This window comes from Neomonachus schauinslandi, chromosome 5, assembly GCF_002201575.2.
Source record: "Neomonachus schauinslandi chromosome 5, ASM220157v2, whole genome shotgun sequence".
Lineage (NCBI taxonomy): Eukaryota > Metazoa > Chordata > Mammalia > Carnivora > Phocidae > Neomonachus > Neomonachus schauinslandi.
In genome coordinates, this window is record NC_058407.1 from 122,373,625 (window position 1) to 122,388,174 (window position 14,550).

The 14,550-nt window shown below is 37.6% G+C and overlaps 1 protein-coding gene across 2 annotated transcripts in view; it reads right to left on the reverse strand.

Moving 5' to 3' along the window:
- The window catches only part of PTER (phosphotriesterase related), a 66,851-nt gene that overhangs the window by 7,471 nt on the left and 44,830 nt on the right, over nucleotides 1-14,550 (reverse strand). The gene's annotated exons all lie outside the window — the stretch shown is intronic.

Below are 14,550 nucleotides of genomic sequence, written 5' to 3' on the forward strand. Positions count from 1 at the left end.
AAAGAAAGAAAGAAAGAAAGAAAGAAAGAAAGAAAGAAAGAAAGAAAAAGGAAGGAAGGAAGGAAGAGAAAGAAAGAAATCAGGAGACAATATGGAAAAAAATGTGAAGGAAAAATACACCCTTTAGACATTGTGTGAAGGGAGTTCAGGGTGCAGAGAATGGAAATGATTGAAATCCCAAATTGGCCTGGCACAGAGTTGGAATATCAGATGATCATTGTCTTACTAGGCTTTTATCCACTGATATTCTATTACCTTGGCAATTCCAGGATGCAAGGATTAAAGCACTGTTATATGTCTATAAATTTGCTTCAAAGAAGTCAGAAGTATTTTCAAGGCCTTTCTTCCAAACCATAGGAGGACCAATTAAGCCTCTGTGTGTCATGAGTGTGAGATGCTCCCTAGGAGTTGACTATTGACTTTCACTCTAAGCAGTCATATTGTAGCTGGTTCTGTTTTATTCTATTCAACAATTCAGCATAACTGATAGTGCACAGTGTTGTTTTAGGCAGGGAGGCTAAAATATCTTTCTTTTACACTATAAAATGTGCATTCATTCTGTGCCATCTTCTGCTAATACCACTCCTTTTCCATCTTCTTACCCTGGAGACTGTCTTTTGCTTCTAAAATTACTTGCCTAAAAGAATATGTGTTTTTCTATAGTAGACACATTGTGTTTTCCCCCAAGGAACCATGCTTAAAAACAAAATATACACAATTAAAATAACATAAGAGGAAAGAGGGAAGAGGGAAGTTTAGTGTGTTTCTTTTGAGTCAGTTCCTTCAGTTTAATTACCAATATGGGCAAGGTGCTGGGGGTGGGTGGGGAGACAAGCAGGGGATGAAGGTGCCAATAACATGTTGGATCAGACTCCTATTTCTGCTCTTAATGTCTTTTTCTTTCCTTTGGCCTAATGCCTTGAGACTAAGTCTTGTAAGTTTTAAGTGATATATTGAAATAGGTATTCAATGAAAAGTCTATGGTAAGTGAAAAGCCATAGGAGAGATTTTAGTCTTAGTTACAACTGAAAACACAAAGTAAAGTTGCTTATCATCATAATAGCTGAAAATTATAAGAACTTACTTGTATCTGGTATTGTGCTAAGCACTTTATATCTATTACCCCATTTAATATTCTCCATAATTCCACTGATCTCAATTTTACAGATGGAGAATTGGAGAAGTGGGACATTAGAAACTTATTCAAAGTGATGTGTTAGAATATGAGTTAATTTCAATGCTAGAATCAGCTATCTTAACCATCATTCTATATGACTTCTCCTACTGCCAAACATTTTGTGCTCAGAGGACATTGTCCAGAATTATACTGACTATAGCACACATAGTGTTGTTTTAATCTTTATTTTGAACTTTAATGCCCTCCCCACAAAATGCACTTGAAAAATGGGGAATTTCCCATCAAAGGGTAGCATGGGGACAAGGCAGTGATAAACCTGAAAAGTAAGAAAGGATTACTGTGTAAATTTCTTTGTTAGTTCAGAGTATAAATACATATAGTAGGCAGTAGTTATATTGGACAATTTGAATGACATGGTTAAAGGAATTATATTAATGATGACCGTTGCTTACTTTCTTACTAGGAATCTGATATTGCTCTAAGCCTCTTACAAATATTAAGGGGCACATATTAAGGGTCTTCTATCACCAGACCAGACCTCTCTCCTGTAGTCCAGAATTGCAAATCTAATTGCCTGTTTGCCTTCTCCACTTGGATGTCTAATAGACAGCTCAAGCTTAACATGTCTCAAACTAGAGCCCTCATCTACCACCCTGAACCAGCTGTTCTGACACCCTTCCCTCTCTCAGCTGATGGCAACTCCATCTAAACATTTGCTCAGGCTAAGAACCTTATAATCATCCTTGACTGCTTTCTTCATCTCACACTACACTTCCAGCCTACTGGGACAGCGTTTTGGTTCAACTTTCAAAATGTGACCAGAATCTGGACATATCACCATCTCTCCTGCTACCCTCCTGGTCCAAATCACCACCATCTCCTTCTCAACTAACTGCTCTCCTCTCTTTTCTGCCTTTGCTCTACTACAATCTATTCAGATATAGTGATGAAAGCGCAATCAGCATAACTAAGTCAGATTAGGTCTCTCATGTGCTCAAAACTCACCACTCACTTCCCATTTCCCTCAGAGAAAAAGCCAAGGCCTTGCAGTGACCCATGAGGCCATGTGTGATACCTCTGATGTGGTCTTATAACAGCCTCATCTAAGAGAGGAATGGGGAATGTAGGGACCCAATTCTCCAGAGGTAAATTTTATCTAAATGCTTCCTATCTTATAAATGTTATCTGAAGATTATCACCATAGATGTAGATATCTTTCTAGAGGAAGGAGAACATGTTTAATGAGATTCATCAGCACGTGTAAGTTTTGAAAGTAACCCCTGGGAATTCTTATTCTGTAGAATAGCACATAGAAAGGAGTATGATTTGGGCGGGCTGGGGGGAGGTATGGTCCTTTTAAAAATTTCATAGTCACGGGTGCCTGGGTGGCTCAGTTGGTTAAGCGACTGCCTTCAGCTCAGGTCATGATCCTGGAGTCCTGGGATCGAGTCCCACGTCAGGCTCCCTGCTTGGCGGGGAGTCTGCTTCTCCCTCTGACCTTCCCCCTCTCATGTGCTCTCTCTCTCTCTCTCATTCTCGCTCTCTCAAATAAATAAATAAATAAAATCTTTAAAAAAAAAATTTCATAGTCACATGGAGAGGAGATGATTTCTTCAGAAGAGGAGCAAAAGATGATATTTTGGACATTTGGAAAATGCAGTTAAAAAATGAAGCTGACAAATTTGCTATCATTAAAAAGCCAGGAGATAGATAGATGAAATCATATATTATATATTACATACTATATATTATGCATTATATATTATTATTTTTACTGACATTTGGTGATATGACACCCTCTGGATAACTGAACATTAGTGTGAAGGAAACTGAGAAATGATTTCACTTTCATTTTCCTTATTGATGTGCAAAATCCATGGGGAAAAAATAGCGTCAGTGATCATGCACAATTTTCAAAGGCAAGTCCTAAAAAAAACCCCCAGAGTTTGGTATGAGATGTTAATGGGGGATAGGATGGGAGAGATAGAGGAAGCAAAAAAAAAAAAAAAAAAAACCCACATAATAATCATCAGGTATTTAAAACAGCCCTATCTCATTTAATCCTTGCAAAAACTGTATGAGGAAGGTATGATCATCCCCATTTCATAGATGAGGAAACCAAGACTCAAAAAAGCTAAGTAACTCAACTTCCAAAATGACAGGTTGAGAATAAAGGCAGACTGTGTTTGTCTCAGAAGCCATGTTCTTAGACCATGCTGCTTGTTCTGTGATGGGAGCATCACTCACATACTTCTCACCAGCACTCAACTATGAGTAGTGCACCCCACCACAAAGACATCTTGGAGCAGCCCTGCACCATAAATGTCTAACAAGGTGACTTCACCACATTTAATTGGCACTCATTTGGATGATTTCCAGGGACTGTCAAGGTGCTACTGAAGTCGCATTTATGCAAGTGACTTTTTTTCACTTGGAGAAAGGATTGACCCCAAATGTCAGAATGGTATCATGGGAAAATGTACTCTGCTTGACGTCTTTCAGATGAGGATTAGCAGAGGTCCTGCCCCTCCCAGTCATCAGTGATCTCATAGCACTTCTTATATAAGTGGAGATGTCAACTCTGCTCATTCCATATTCTATATCCATGAAAATTACCTTCTTTCTTATTCCAATCTTCCCCAGACTTTAAGGTATTTTTCACCTCTTGCCCTAATAGGCAGTGGGGTGATTTTGAAATACAAAGAGGCTACTGCCTTTCACACTGGAGAAGGTCCCTTCTTCAAGGTGGATGAAGTGATTGCAAGGTCATTCATAAAATATCCTGGAATTTCCTGGGAAGAAGTTGAAATTTTTGTATCAAGTATTTGTTCTTATCATTTATATATATATATATAATTTCTTCTGTTGCATGTTTTATACTTTTGTTCCCTAACTAATAAACTAATTCTCTCTGTATAAGAAATAGGCACAAATTTAGGACAAACATACTGCCATCAGCCAAAAAAAATGGTACCTAAAATGATCTGGCAATCTTAATTTTCAGAATATGGTTATCATTTACTAGCGTTTTAAGGCTGGTACTAAATCACAAGAGAGTTGATTCTGTTTTTCAAGCCTCTTTATATTCTAGATCTTATCCAAGTGCTGAGGGGTTTGGTTTAATGTCAAAATGCATTCTGAGTGGGAGCAAGGAAATCTGTGTGAAGTGATAATTTAGATGAGGGTCTGTGGGCTGTCTAGGTAGGAAGAAGTAAGGAGCAGAGGAAAGGATATGATTCGTGGGCGTGATCAAGATGATAACAGTATCTAACATTTGTCTTGGGCTTTCCAGTTTCAAAGAACTCTCAAATACATTATTTCATTTCATACATTCAGGCACACCTTTACGAATTAATTCAGCAAGCACCTACTATCTTGTACTATCACCTACCTTGTGCTAGCCTCTGCTGGGAATAAAGATATGAGGAAGAAATTTGAGATGCTGTCTTAAGGAATGTAAAGTCTAAGGGAAGGATATAGGTATTTAAACTAATAATTACAATTAAAAGTGTTGAAAGCTTTTTCTCTCAAATAAATAAATAAAATCTTTAAAAAAAAGTGTTGAAAGCTTTTTTTTTTAGTACAACTAAATACGAAGTGTTATGAAGAACAATGAAAGGAGTAACTCATTTGAGTGGAGTCTATTGAATAGAAGACTATTCAGAGAAAGGTTGGTGGGGTTCAGGTGTTGAGGGATGGATGATAAAGAAGAACACCTGTTGAGGGGGGAAAAGAAAGAAAAAGAATCTTGTTACTGAAGATAAAGCTGTGATTATCAGAACTAAAGGGCATGAGGGTAGAAGCAACCATCCATCTATCCATCCACCCACCTATCCATCCACCTATAAGAAATTATTGATCATCAACTTATAGTATGAGATATTAGCTGGATAAACAAAGACAAATAACATACTGTTCCATCCTTCAAGAAGTTCAGTGTCTATTAGAAAAAAGAGACATGGAAACAAATAATTGTTTTACAGACCCACTGAGTGTAATAATAAAAGTACTGCTAGGAACTGGGCTGGCTCAGAGAAAGAGATAACAGATCCTGCTTGGCTTGTTCAGGAAAAGCTTTGTAAAGAAGAAAACCTCTCATGAGCTGCAGATTGAAGAAAGACTCTGCCAAGTAGATAAGGGAGAATGGAGTCTTCACAGCAGAGGGACTACCTTCTGTAAAAAGCATGTAAGCACAATGAGCATGGGGCACTCAGCATCACAGTCCATGTGGCGTTAGCCCAAATTTGGTGCCTGTGCTAGAGATAATGGGAGATGAGGTGGAGGGATGGGAGCCGCCCAGATGACCAAGATGTTGGATTTTGTGCTGAAGGTGAAGGGGTCCTTAAAGAGCCGTAAGTTACGGTCGAGGAATATAATACAATTTTCCCTTGGAAAGATCAAAATGGTGGCCACATGGGTAAAGCTAAGGGAGCAATTCCTGTTTGGAGACTATTACAGTAGTTCAGATGGCAGATGAGGGCCTGACTTAAGTTAACAACAGAGGACTGGATAGGAGGGGTCGTATTTAGAGATCTTAGTGAGGTAGACAGGTTTCATCATGTGAGGGTGCAGGGAAGGGTGGAATTTAACATCTGGGTGAATAATGCTGTCCTTGACAAGAACAGGGCAAACAGCAGGAAGCGTAAGTGATGAGTCATTATCCCCATAGAGACAGCGATGGAGAAGGAGAATCAAAGGCCTGTCTTGGGCAGTTGATTAGATGTTGGTGTCATTAAATGATACCAAGAGCATGGGAGGAGCCAGTTCTGAAACTCACAGACCACTGGTGAAATAATTATGCCACATATTATCATTATTGCCTAGATGAAGGAACTAAAGCTTGGATCTTTTAAGTGATCAAAACCCCAGGTATTCCTCCTCCTTTCCTAGTGCACTTTCCATTACACCACACTGTGGATGTGCAGTAAATCCATCAGCCATTACAATCTGTAAATTCCTGGGCCTAGAGACTTAGCACCATGACTTAGCAGCACTAATTTGAGATCAGACTAGCTCGGGGCCTGACACAGAGAGAAGCACAGGATATATTCAATACTAAAACTAATGAACTTGACCAAGTGGTTTTTTTAGCGTTGGCATACAAATACAATAATAAATGGATGTGTCAAAGACTGATTTATTAAAAACAATGTTGAATTTCAAAGACTGATTCTTTTTAAAATTATTTATCACAAAGTAATTTAAAAAAAAACCTCTTTGGGGCGCCTGGGTGGCTCAGTTGGTTAAGCGACTGCCTTCGGCTCAGGTCATGATCCTGGAGTCCCTGGATCGAGTCCCGCATCGGGCTCCCTGCTCGGCAGGGAGTCTGCTTCTCCCTCTGACCCTCCTCCCTCTCATGCTCTCTGTCTCTCATTCTCTCTGTCTCAAATAAATAAATAAAATCTTTAAAAAAAAAAAAAAAAAACCTCTTTGTCTCTCTCCTCACTGAATTCTTCAGTTTAAAACCAATGGATATTTGTACAGATAGTGTTATGTGAGATTCTTTATTATTTTATGGGAGTTTTTCAACAATCACAAGAGAGAATTACTTAAGAGAATTAAGAGAATTACTAAGCTCACCTAGAACTAACTATCCATGTAATAACCTATGAATGTTTAAATATTTATCATGGAATGTTTCAAAGAAATTAAGATGTAAATTACTATAATCTAATAAATTCAATACTAATATAATTCTCTCTAAAACACTATTCACATATATTACTATATTGCTAATAGCAGTTGCACCTTATAAATCTGAAAAATTCTTAATTGACAAATTTCAATTAATTTATTTTTAATGCCAAAATAGAAACTAAATAGAATGAGGCAAGTTGTTTCTTTTTTTTTTTCATTTTAATTCCAGTGTGGTTAACATACAGTGTAATATTAGTTTCTGATGTACAATGTAGTGATTCAACAGTTCTATATATTACTCAGTGCTCACAAGATAAGTATGCCCTTAATCCCCTTAACCTATTTCGCTCATCCCCCGCCATGTACCTCCCCTCTGGTGACCATCTGTTTGTTCTCTAATTAAGAGTCTCTTTTTTTGGTTTGTGTCTCCCTTGTTTTTTTCCATTGTTTGTTTGTTTTGTTTCTTAAATTCCACATATGAGTGAAGTCATATGGTATTTGTCTTTCTCTGACTGGCTTATTTCACTTAGCGTTATACTCTCTAAATCCACCCATGTTGTTACAGATGGCAAGATTTTGTAGCGTCTTTTTTATGTCTGAATAATATTATAATTTTATATATATATATATATATATATATATATATATATATATATATATATACCACTTCGTTACCAGTTTATCTATTGATGGGCACTGGGGTGGCTTCCGTAGTTTGGCTATTATAAATAATGCTGCAATAAACATAGGGATGCATATATCCCTTCGAATTAGTGTTTTTATATTCTTTGGGTAAATACCCACTAGTGTGATTCTTGGAATGTAGGGCAGTTCTATTTTTAATTTTTTGAGGAAACTCCATAATCTTCCACAGTGACTGCACCAGTTTGCATTCCCACCAACAGTGCACGAGAGTTCCTTTTCCTCCACATCTTCACCAACACTTGTTGTTTCTTGACTTTTTGGATTTTAGCCATTCTGACAGTTGCGAGGTGATATCTCACTGTGGTTTTGATTTGCATTTCCCTAATGATTGAGTGATGTTGAGCATCTTTTCATGTGTCTGTTGGCCACTGGATGTCTTCTTTGGAGAAAGGTCTGTTCATTTCTTCTGCCTATTTTGTAATTGGATGTGTGTGTGTGTGTGTGTGTGTGTGTGTGTTAAGTTGTGTAAGCTCTATATATTTTGGATAATAACTTTATCAGATAACTCATTTGCAAATATCTTTTCCCATTCAGTAGGTTGTCTTTTAGTTTTGCTGGTTGTTTCCTTTGCTGTGCAGAAGCTTTTTATTTTGATGTAGTCCCAGTGTTTTATTTTTGTTTTTATTTCCCTTGTCTCAGGAGACATATCTAGAATGATGTTGCTATGACCAATGTCAGAGAAATCACTGCTTGTGCTCTTCTCTAAGATTTTTATGGTTTCAGGTCTCACATTTAGGTCCTTGACCCATTTTCAGTTTATTTTTATGTATGGTGTAAGAAAGTGGCCCAGTTTCATTCTTTTGCATGTAGCTGTCCAGTTTTCCCAACATCCTTTGTTAAAGAGACTGTTTTTTTCCCACGGCATATTCTTTTATCCTTTGTCAAAGATGAATTGACCAGATAATTGTGGGCTTATTTCTGGGCTTTCTATTCTGTTCCACTGATCTATGTGTCTGTTTTTGTGCCAGTACCATACTGTTTTGAATACTACAACTTTGTAATATAACATGAAATCTGGAATTGTAATACCTTCAGTTCGAGATTGCAGGGTTAAAAATAACCCGAAAGGATCAGAGTGAAAGGCCCCTGGGATGTGTGTGGTGTGTTCTAAAGTACGCAGCAGAAGATGTTTTGCAGATAGGAAGCCAGCTGTAAAAAGCACACTGTGCGTTCCCTTCTTTGTTCTCTTATCCTGTGTTAAGGTCCGAGTACAATGGTGTTTATAATTAATTGATCACAGCCAGTTACAGATTTCTTTATTCCTTCTCCACTCGCATTGCTTCACTTGACTAACCCTGTGTACGTGGAAGAATGTGCCTTATTAAGCCCTTGCTGTAAATCATTATAGATCTATATCACTGTAGAAGATATATTAGATTATGGAAAATAAACCTCGGGACCTCAAGCTGTTTGCTCAAGGTCCCCTGCTCCGGGTCCCCTGTGCCTCGCTTTACTGTCGTCTCTTTTTCTCAGTTCCTTCGCCGCCCCAGGTCCACGACTCTCAGAGGTCGACAGCTTTGGCTATTTAGGGTTTTTGTTTTTTTTTTTTTTGGTTCCATACAAACTTTAGAATTGCTTATTCTGGTTCTGTGAAAAATGCTGTTGGTATTATGATAGGGATTGCATTAAATTTGTAGATTGCTTTGGATAGTATGAACATTTTAACAAGATTTGCTCTTCCAATCCATGATCATGGAATATCTTTCCATTTGTGTTGTCTTCAATTTCTTTCATCAGTGTTTTATAGTTTTTAGAGTACAGGTCTTTTACCTCTTTGGCTAAGTTTATTCCTATTTTATTTTATTTTATTATTTTTGGTGCAATTGTAAATGGGATTGTTTTCTTAATATCTCTTCCTGCTGCTTCATTATTAGTGTATAGAAATGCTATGGATTTCTGTATATTGATTTTGTATCCTGTAACCTTACTGAATTCATTTATCAGTTCTAATAGTTTTTTGGTGAAGTCTTTAGGGTTTTCTAGATACAGTATCATATCATTTGCAAATAGTGACAGTTTTGCTTCTTCCTTACCAATTTGGATGACTTTTATTTCTTTTTTTTTGTCTGATTGCCGTGGCTAGGACTTCCAGTACTATGTTGAATAAAAGTGGTGAGAGTGGACATCCTTGTCTTATTCCTGACCTTAAGGGAAAAGCATTCAGTTTTTCCCCAGTGAGTATGATGCTAGCTGTGGGGTTTTCATATAAGGCCTTTATTATGTTGAGGTATGTTCTCTCTAACCCTTATTGTTGAGTGTTTTTATCATGAATGGATGTTGTACTTTGTTAAATGCTTTTTCTGCATCTATTGAACTGATCATATAGTTTTTGTCCTTTTTCTTATTGATGTGATATATCAAATTGATTGATTTGGGAATATTGAACCATGTTTGCATCCCAGGAATAAATTCCATGTGATTGTTGTGAATGATTTTTTCAATGTATTGTTGGATTTGGTTTCCTAATATTTTGGGGGGAGGATTTTTGCATCTGGGTTCATCAGAGATATTGTCCTGTGGTTCTCCTTTTTTGTGGTATCTTTATCTGGTTTATGGGTAATGCTGGCCTCATAGAATGAATTTGGAAGTTTTTCTTCCTCTTCTATTTTTTTTTGGAATAGTTTGAGAAGAATAGATACTAGCTGTTCTTTAAGTGTTTGGTAGAATTCACCTGTGAGGCCATCCAGTCCTGGACTTTTGTTTGTTGATAATTTTTTGATTAATGATACAATTTCATTGATGGTAATTGGTCTGTTAAAGTTTTCTATTTTTTCCTGTTTGAGTTTTGGATGGTTATATGTTTCTAGGTTTTCCAGTTTGTCGGCATATAGTTTTTCATAATGTTCTCTTACAATCATTTTATTTCTGTGGTGTTGGTTGTGATTTTGCCTCTGTCATTACTGATTTTGTTTATTTGAATCCTTTCTCCCCCACCCTTTTTTTGTGATGAGTCTGGCTAGAGGTTTATCAATTTTGTTGATCTTTTCAAAGAACCAGCCCCTGGTTTCATTGATCTGTTCCATTACATTTTTAGTTTCGATGTCATTTATTTCTGCTCTAATTTTTATTATTTCCTTCCTTCTGCTGGTTTCATGTTTTGTTTGTTCTTCTTTTTCTAGCTCCTTTAGGTGTAAGGTTATGTTGCCTAATTGAGATTTTTCTTGCTTTTTGAGATAGATGTATTGCTACATACTCTCCTCTTAGAACTGCTTTTACTGCATCCCAAAGAGTTTGGACTGTTGTGTTTTCATTTTCATTTCCACGTAATTTTTGACTCCTTTGATTTCTTAGTTGACCCGTTCATTGCTTAGTAGCATGTTATTTAACCTCCATGTATTTGTGCTCTTTCCAGATATTTTCTTGTGGTTGATTTACTTTCATAGTGTCGTGGTCAGAAAAGATGCATGATATGACTTCAACCTTTTTGAATTTGTTGAGACTTGTCTTGTGGCCTAATATGTGATCTATTCTGGAGAATGTTCCATGTGCACTTGAAAAGAATGTGTCTTCTGCTGTTTTAGTATGGAATGTTCTGACTATATCTGTTAGATGCATCTGGTCCAGTGTGTCATTCAAAGCCATTGTTTCCTTGTTGATTTTCTGTTTGGATGATCTGCCCATTGATGTAAGTGGGATGTTAAAGTCCCTTACTATTACTGTATTACTATTGATTATTTCCTTTATGTTTGTTAATAATAGCTTTATGCATTTGGGTGCTTCCATGTTGGGTGCATGAGTATTTACAATTGTTATATCTTCTTGTTGGATTGTCCCCTTTATTATTATATAGTGTTCTTCTTTGTCTCTTATTACAGTCTTTGTTTTAAAGTACATTTTGTCCAATATAAATAATGCTATACCAGCTTTCTTTTGACATCCATTTCCATGATGTTTCTCCATTCCCTTACTTTCAATCTGCAGGTGTATTTAGGTCTAAAATAAGTCTCTTGTAGGCAGCGTATAGATGGGTCTTGGTTTTTTCTCCATCTGTCATCCTATGTCTTTTGATTGGAGAATTTAGGTCATTTATGTTCAAAGTAATTATTGATAGATGTGTATTTATTCCCATTTTGTTACTTGTTTTGTGGCTGTTTCTGTAGATTTTCTCTGATCCTTTCTTCTCTTGCTCTCTCATGGTTGGCTGGCTTCCTTTAGTGATATACTTGGGTTCCTTTCTCTTTATCTTTGCATATCTATGACTGCTTTTTGATTTGTGGTTACTATTAGGTTTGTATATAACATCTTCTGCATATAGCAGTCTATATTAAGTTGATGGTTTGAACCCATTTTTTGCTCCTCTCCCTCCTACCCCATGTTTTAGTTATATGGTGTCATATTTTACATCCTTTTATTCTGTGAATCCCTTGACTGATGGTTACAGATATACTTACTGTTACTGCTTTTATGTTTCCTACTTTTCTTACTCTTATGGTGTTTCTTTTCTACTCAAAAAGTCTCCTTTATGTTTCTTGTAGGGCTGGTTTAGTGGTCATGAACTCCTTACCTTTTGCTTGTCTGAGAAACTCTGTTTCTCCTTCTATTCTGAATGATAGCCTTGCTGGATAGAGTATTTTTGGCTGCAGATTTTTTTCTGTCAGCACTTTGAATAGATCATGCCACTCTTTTCTGACTTACAAAGTTTCTGTTGAAAAATCTGCTGGTAGCCTTATGGGTTTACCCTTGTATGTAACTGTCTTCTTTTGCTGCTTTTTAAAAAAACTAACTTATTTATTTCAGGGGGGGGAGGGGCAGAGGGAGAGGAAGAGAGACAATCTCAAGCAGACTCCTCCCTGCTGAGCACAGAGCCTGACACGGGCCTTGATCCCAGGACCCTGAGTTCATGACCTGAGCTGAAATCAAGAGTTGGAAGCTCAACCAACTGAGCCACCCAGTGCCCCTGTTTGGGGCTTTTAAGATTTTTTTAAATCAGTACTTTTTATCATTTTTACTATGTGTCTTGGCATGGACCTCTGAACAGATCCACTGAAGCCTAGGTGAGTGAGGCTTGGTGTAAACAAGTTAAATAGTGGATGGCGGTGCCCTGCTGGTTCCCACAGGTGGCTGTGTGTTTATGCTGAGAAGCAAGGGAGGAAGATGACATCTGACGCTCATTTGTTCCTGAAGAGGTCTTCCAATGATCCGTCCCCTCCAGACATGCTCTGAGATGAGTAAATAGCTTTCTCTCCCACATCCCCCAGACGTTTTTCAAACTGCTGCTTCTGGACTGTATCTCTGTGGGCTGTTTGTTGTGCTGTCTCTTTAAGGGCAGGAATTCAGCTTCTTATTCCACTCTGGGCTTTACCAGAACTGAGCCCTCCAGTTTTTAAAATTCCAGGCTTCAAGTCCCTCTGGTTAAGTTCTGATAAGAACTCACAAAATTTGGCCTCTCATGCTTTCAAAGCCAAATGTTCTGGAGAGTCATCTTCCCTGTGCAGGCTCCCCCAGGTATTAGTCTATTTCTCTCTCCTTTCCTCACCCAAGGCTGCCCCATCCCCCAAGGACGGCCAGCCCATTTCTCTCCACACTGTCCACACTGTGTCTCTGCCCTTTGTGCCCTCTTTGATGTGGCCTCTTCTCTGCTTTCAGTGGTCGAGTTTGTTCTGGTAGTCTTCAGGTCATTCACACCGATGCATTATTGTGTTGTATTTGTGGGACAAGGCGAGCTTAGGGTCCTCTTACTCTGTCATCTTCCCAGCCTCCCCCTGAATAAACCTAGTTCTTAAAGTGTGGTCTAAACATTACCTATGGTTAGAAAGCATAACTTGTTATTTCGATTAAATACTGCCCAGAAACTTTGGTTTCACACAAAGTCAGACCTGCAGTTAGAATGGTGCATTCACATGACCATGCTCGTTTATTCCATATATGTAAGCATTTTAAAGCTTCATTTATCTTTATGTATTAAGGCATTACTTTTATGGAACAGTCTTTTCAACATGAGAAAATAATTGGGAATGAAAAGCAATAGAAAAATAATTCAGGTTGTTCTGTATTCATTGTATTTCCCATTATCTACAGTTGAACAAGCATCTTTCTCCTACATTATTCACTTCCTTGACTACACGGGTCCCCACCTTACAGAGATATTTAATGACATCATAGAAGGAATGATGTCACAGTTTCAATATTATGACTTAAGCGTAGGCTTACGCAAAAGGAACAGATGGCTGCCAGAGAGAAAAACCCTGTTTAAATTAGACTAAAAGCAGAAGCTGGCTTTGAATTGCGAAGGGTAATTAAAACTTTATTTTAAAATACATTTCACAGTTTGTATACCCTAGGAAGAGCTTTTTACCATGTGAACTTTCCAGCTGCCACATAGCACAAAAGAGGTTGTGTTTCTCATGTAAGGTGGTACACAGTTCAGGGAATGATGGTACTGAGAAGAGTGAAGATAAATCTCATAGACATGGCAATCCTATTTGTTAAAATGTCACATTTCATGGGAATGGTGTCAGAGTCATGAAAAGTTGCTTTAGGAAAAAAAAATTACTGGTAGAAGTTTTGGGTGGGTATAATGTACAGGAGAGAATACCTGACCAGTGCCTTCTTTGGCCCCAACATAGGCTGGTCTGCCCAAATGTCTGTTAAAGAGGACAATCTGGGATACTCCACAAATATCAATTATCAGCATAACTTAATTGCATTTTATTTGGCATTATTTCTGTATCTTAAGATGTTCTGCTACCTTTCAGTCCGTCACACGTTTGTCTGGACTTTTTTTTTTTTTTTTTTTAAATAGGTTCTGCAATTAAAGGAAATCCATGATAGACAATAATAGCGGGGAAATCCACATAACACTTTAAGGGTTAGAAGTAATTTTTCTTAACCCCTTTTGACAGAGGAACAAAGGACCGGAAGGCTTAAGTGACTTGTTCAAGATCACACAGAAGTGCTGGTGTCAGAACCAGAAATTAAGCAACATGACTCCAGCACCCCGTTTCTCCATCATCCCATGCGTAGAACATACACAGAAGGGATATACATTGCATTGATGAAGGAATAGCTCCTGCCAATGTCATCACACAGTTTTAACATTTAATATATTCAGAGTTTGTGTTTCTATGTCA